The following is a 6,000-nucleotide window of genomic DNA, read 5'->3' on the forward strand; positions in this document are numbered from 1 at the left end:
AAAAAAAAATAATAAAAAAAATATGATTTTGTCAGGAAGAATTTAGAAACCAAATAAAGTAAAATGATTTTTTCAGGGAGAATTTAGAAAACAAATAAAACCAAAAATAGGCGTTCTATGGCCCACTGACTAAGAGAGAGAGAGAGAGATGGAACGCTTAGTACTGGCACACAAGCCCAAAGGGCAATATTAATCTCCCTTTTTTTTTCCAGGGAGAATTTCTAAAACCCCCCCCAAAAAAAAAATAGGCTTTCTATGGCCCACTATTTGTGAGAGAGATGGGACGCTCAGGACTGGCACAGATGGCACGCTCAGGACTGGCACAGAAGCCCAGAGGCCAATATTAATCTCCCTTTTTTTCTGGGAGAATTTATAAAACCAAAAAAATATTTAAATAGGCTTTCTATGGCCCACTATTTGTGAGAGAGATGGCACGCTCAGGACTGTCACAGATGGCACGCTCACAACTGGCACACAAGCCCAGAGGCCAATATTAATCTCCCTTTTTTCAGGGAAAATTTATAAAACCAAAAAAAAAATTAAATAGGCTTTCTATGGCCCACTATTTGTGAGAGAGATGGCACGCTCAGGACTGGCACAGATGGCACGCTCACAACTGGCACACAAGCCCAGAGGCCAATATTAATCTCCCTTTTTTCAGGGAAAATTTATAAAACAAAAAAAAAAATTAAATAGGCTTTCTATGGCCCACTATTTGTGAGAGAGATGGCACGCTCAGGACTGGCACAGATGGCACGCTCACAACTGGCACACAAGCCCAGAGGCCAATATTAATCTCCCTTTTTTTCAGGGAGAATTTATAAAACAAAAAAAAAAATTAAATAGGCTTTCTATGGCCCACTATTTGTGAGAGAGATGGCACGCTCAGGGCTGGCACAGATGGCACGCTCAGGACTGGCACACAAGCCCAGAGGCCAATATTAATCTCCCTTTTTTTCAGGGAGAATTTATAAAACCCCAAAAAAAATAAAATAGGCTTTCTATGGCCCACTATTTGTGAGAGAGATGGCACACTCAGGACTGGCACACAAGCCCAAAGCCCAATATTAATCTCCCACTGTATTTTTATCAGGGAGAATTTATACACCCCACAAAAAAAAATACAGAAAAATGAAAAGGCTTTCTATGGCCCACTATGTGAGAGAGATGGCACACACAGGGATGGCACTCTAGCAGAAATGCCAAATTGCCAATCTTAATCTCCCACCAAAAAAAAAAAAAAAAAAAACACAGGGAATGTCCTACAATTACTATCTCCCTGCCTGCAGTAATCTCAGCCAGGTATGGCAGGCAGCTACTATCTCCCTGCCTGCAGTAATCTCAGCCAGGTATGGCAGGCAGCAATAAGGAGTGGACTGATGCACAAATGAAATAAAAAGTGTGGACAAACAAAAAAGATAGCTGTGCAGAAAGGAAGGAACAAGAGGATTTGTGCTTTGAAAAAAGCAGTTGGTTTGCACAGCGGCGTACACACAGCAATGCAGCTATCAGGGAGCCTTCTAGGGCAGCCCAATGAGCTACAGCGCTGAGGGGAAAAAAAAAAAAAAAAAACTTCCACTGTCCCTGCACACCGAGGGTGGTGTTGGACAGTGCAAATCGCTGCAGCACAAGCGGTTTTGTGGTTAATGGACCCTGCCTAACGCTATCCCTGCTTCTGACAAAGCGGCAGCAACCTCTCCCTAAGCTCAGATCAGCAGCAGTAAGATGGCGGTCGGCGGGAACGCCTCTTTATAGCCCCTGTGACGTCGCAGACAGCAAGCCAATCACTGCAATGCCCTTCTCTAAGATGGTGGGGACCAGGACCTATGTCATCACGCTGCCCACACTCTGCGTTTACCTTCATTGGCTGAGAAATGGCGCTTTTCGCGTCATTGAAACGCGACTTTGACGCGAAAGTCGCGTACCGCATGGCCGACCCCGCACAGGGGTCGGATCGGGTTTCATGAAACCCCGACTTAGCCAAAAGTCGGCGACTTTTGAAAATGTTCGACCCGTTTCGCTCAACCCTATTCGTCACCATTGGGAGCGGGTTTCTTTTTTGTTGCTAAGAAGGATGGCTACTTGAGACCCTGTATTGATTATCGTCTTCTTAATAAGATCACGGTCAAATTCCAATACCCCTTGCCTTTGCTTACTGATTTGTTTGCTCAGATTAAGGGGGCTAGTTGGTTTACTAAGATTGACCTCCGAGGGGCATATAATCTTGTTCGTATTAAACAGGGTGACGAATGGAAAACTGCATTTAATACGCCCGAAGGCCATTTTGAATACCTTGTGATGCCATTTGGGCTCTCTAATGCTCCATCTGTGTTCCAGTCTTTCATGCATGATATTTTCCGCAATTATCTTGATAAATTCATGGTCGTATATTTGGATGATAGTTTGATTTTTTCCAATGATTGGGAGTCTCATGTGAAGCAGGTCAGGATGGTGTTCCAGATCCTTCGTGATAATGCTTTATTTGTGAAGGGGTCTAAGTGCCTATTCGGAGTTCAGAAGGTCTCTTTTTTGGGTTTTATTTTTTCTCCCTCGTCTATAGAAATGGATCTTGTTAAGGTCCAAGCTATTCATGACTGGATCCAACCCACATCTGTGAAGGGTCTTCAAAAATTTTTGGGCTTTGCTAATTTCTATCGCCGTTTCATTGCCAAATTTTCCAGTGTGGTTAAGCCCCTTACTGATTTGACGAAGAAAGGCGCTGATGTGACGAATTGGTCCTCTGAGGCTGTTGAGGCCTTTCAGGAGCTTAAACGCCGATTTACTTCTGCCCCTGTGTTGCGTCAACCGGATGTTTCTCTTCTTTTTCAGGTTGAGGTCGACGCTTCTGAGATTGGGCAGGGGCCGTTTTGTCTCAGAGGGAGTCTGATGGTTCTTTGATGAAACCGTGTGCTTTTTTTTCCAGAAAGTTTTCGCCTGCGGAACGCAATTATGATGTCGGCAATCGGGAGTTGTTGGCTATGAAGTGGGCGTTTGAGGAGTGGCGACATTGGCTTGAGGGAGCTAAACACCGTGTTGTGGTCCTGACCGATCATAAGAATCTGATTTACCTCGAGTCGGCCAAGCGGCTGAATCCTAGACAGGCTCGATGGTCCCTGTTTTTCTCCTGTTTTGATTTTGTGGTCTCGTATCTTCCGGGATCTAAGAATGTTAAGGCTGATGCCCTCTCTAGGAGTTTTTCGCCTGATTCTCCTGGAGTCCTGGAGCCGGTTGGCATTCTTAAGGAGGGGGTGATTCTTTCTGCTATCTCCCCTGATTTGTGGCGGGTGCTTCAGGAATTTCAGGCTGATAGGCCTGACCGCTGTCCAGTGGAGAAGCTGTTTGTTCCTGATAGATGGACAAGTAAGGTAATTTCTGAGGTTCATTGTTCAGTGTTGGCTGGTCATCCTGGGATTTTTGGTACCAGAGATTTGGTTGCTAGGTCCTTTTGGTGGCCTTCCTTGTCTCGCGATGTGCATGCTTTTGTGCAGTCCTGTGGGACTTGTGCCCGGGCCAAGCCTTGCTCTTCCCACGCTAGTGGGTTGCTTTTGCCTTTGCCGGTCCCTGAGAGGCCCTGGACGCATATTTCCATGGATTTTATTTCGGATCTTCCTATTTCCCAGAAGATGTCTGTTATCTGGGTTGTTTGTGACCGGTTTTCTAAAATGGTCCATCTGGTACCTTTGCCTAAGTTGCCTTCCTCCTCAGATCTGGTTCCATTGTTTTTTCAGCATGTGGCTCGTTTGCATGGCATTCCGGAGAATATTGTGTCTGACAGAGGTTCTCAGTTTGTCTCTAGATTTTGGCGGGCCTTTTGTGCTAGGATAGGCATTGATTTATCTTTTTCTTCGGCGTTTCATCCTCAGACTAATGGCCAAACTGAGCGAACTAATCAGACCTTGGAGACCTATTCGAGATGCTTTGTGTCTGCTGATCAGGATGATTGGGTGTCTTTTTTGCCGTTGGCCAAGTTTGCCCTTAATAATCGGGCTAGTTCGGCTACTTTGGTTTCACCTTTCTTTTGTAATCTTGGTTTTCATCCTCGTTTTTCTTCTGGGCAGGTTGAGCCTTCTGATTGTCCTGGTGTTAATTCTGTGGTGGACAGGCTGCAGCAGGTTTGGACTCATGTGGTGGACAATTTGACGTTGTGTCAGGAAAGGGCTCAACGTTTTGCTAACCGCCGTCGGCGTGTTGGTCCCCGACTTCGTGTGGGGGATTTGGTTTGGTTGTCTTCTCGTCATGTTCCTATGAAGGTTTCTTCTCCTAAGTTTAAGCCTCGGTTTATTGGTCCTTATAAAATTTCTGAAATTATTAATCCGGTGTCTTTTCGTTTGGCTCTTTCTGCCTCTTTTGCCATTCATGATGTTTTCCATAGATCTTTGTTGCGGAGATATGTGGTGCCCGTTGTTCCCTCGGTTGACCCTCCTGCCTCGGTGTTGGTTGAGGGAGAGTTGGAATATGAGGTTGAGAAGATTTTGGATTCTCGTTTTTCGAGGCGGAGGCTTCAGTATCTTGTCAAGTGGAAGGGTTATGGCCAGGAGGATAATTCTTGGGTTGTTGCCTCCGATGTCCATGCTACCGATTTGGTTCGTGCTTTTCACTTGGCTCGTCCTGATCGGCCTGGGGGCTCTGGTGAGGGTTCGGTGACCCCTCCTCAAGGGTGGGTACTGTTGTGAATTCCGCTCTTGGGCTCCCTCCGGTGGTTGTAAGTGGCACTTTTGTGAGTTCTGCTCTTGGGCTCCCTCTTGTGGTTTCTAGTGGTATGGCTGCTCCTTGGAGTTAGCTGTCATCAGCTGCCTCCACTTATCGTCTCTTCTGCTCCGCTATTTAAGTCTGGCTCTTTCTTCAGCCTGTGCCACTTGTCAATGTTTCCTGGCTGGATTCACATCTCTGCTTGGATTTTCCTGGTTTCCTGACCAGTTCTGCAAAGATAAGTTCTGGCTTTGCTCATTTCAGTCCACATGTTGTGGACTTATTGTTCTGTGCATTCTATATTTGTCCAGCTTGTCAGTATGGATTATTTCTGTTAGCTGGAAGCTCTGGGAAGCAGATTTACCCTCCACACCTTTAGTCAGGTGTGGAGATTTTGTAAACTCTGTGTGGATTGTTTTGTAGTTTTAATACTGACCGCACAGTATCCTTTCCTGTCCTATCTATCAAGCTAGACTGGCCTCCTATGCTAAAATCTGATTTCATTTCTGCGTATGTTATTTTCCCCTCCTATCACCGTCAATATTTGTGGGGGGCTATCTTTCCTTTGGGGGTTTTCTCTGAGGCAAGATAGGTTTCCTGTTTCCATCTTTAGGGGAAGTTAGATCTTAGGCTGTGCCGAGGGGTCTAGGGAGCGTCAGGTACCCCCACGGCTATTTTTAGTAGCGCTGCTAGGTTCAGGGTTTGCGGTCAGTACAGATACCACCTCCTTCAGAGCTTGTCTCATGTTGTTCCTAAACCACCAGATCATAACAATTTAGTATACAATGTATAGTGTCAGTGTATAGGTAATACAGGGATCATCGGTGACATTATACACAGGACCTCTGTATATAGTGTCAGTGTACTGGTAATACAGTGATCACCACTGCCAGTGACATTATACACAGGAGCTCTGTATATACTATACAGTGTATAGTGTCAGTGTACAGGTAGTACACTGACTCACCAGTGACGTCTCTAGCTGAAGTCCTTCATCTTTGCTTTTCTTTTTCTTCCGGCACAGACCGCCTTCACTTCTTCCAGCCAGGACTCGTTTCTGCATAAAATAACACAGTTACCCAGAGCACCGCTTCCAGAGCACATTCACCACTTTTTCCCTTTCTTCTACACTACACATCTGAATACAGAGGTGCACCCACAATCAAAATAATTGGTTATTATGCAACCTCCTAGATTGTAAGCTTGGGAGCAGGGCTCTCATTCCTTTTGGTATCTGTTAATCTTTTTGTTTATCGTTATGCTTAATGTCCATTGTCTGTACAAGTCCCCTCTAAAATGTAAAGTGTTGCA

The sequence above is a fragment of the Ranitomeya imitator genome, chromosome 7 (genome assembly GCF_032444005.1).
Source record: "Ranitomeya imitator isolate aRanImi1 chromosome 7, aRanImi1.pri, whole genome shotgun sequence".
NCBI lineage: Eukaryota > Metazoa > Chordata > Amphibia > Anura > Dendrobatidae > Ranitomeya > Ranitomeya imitator.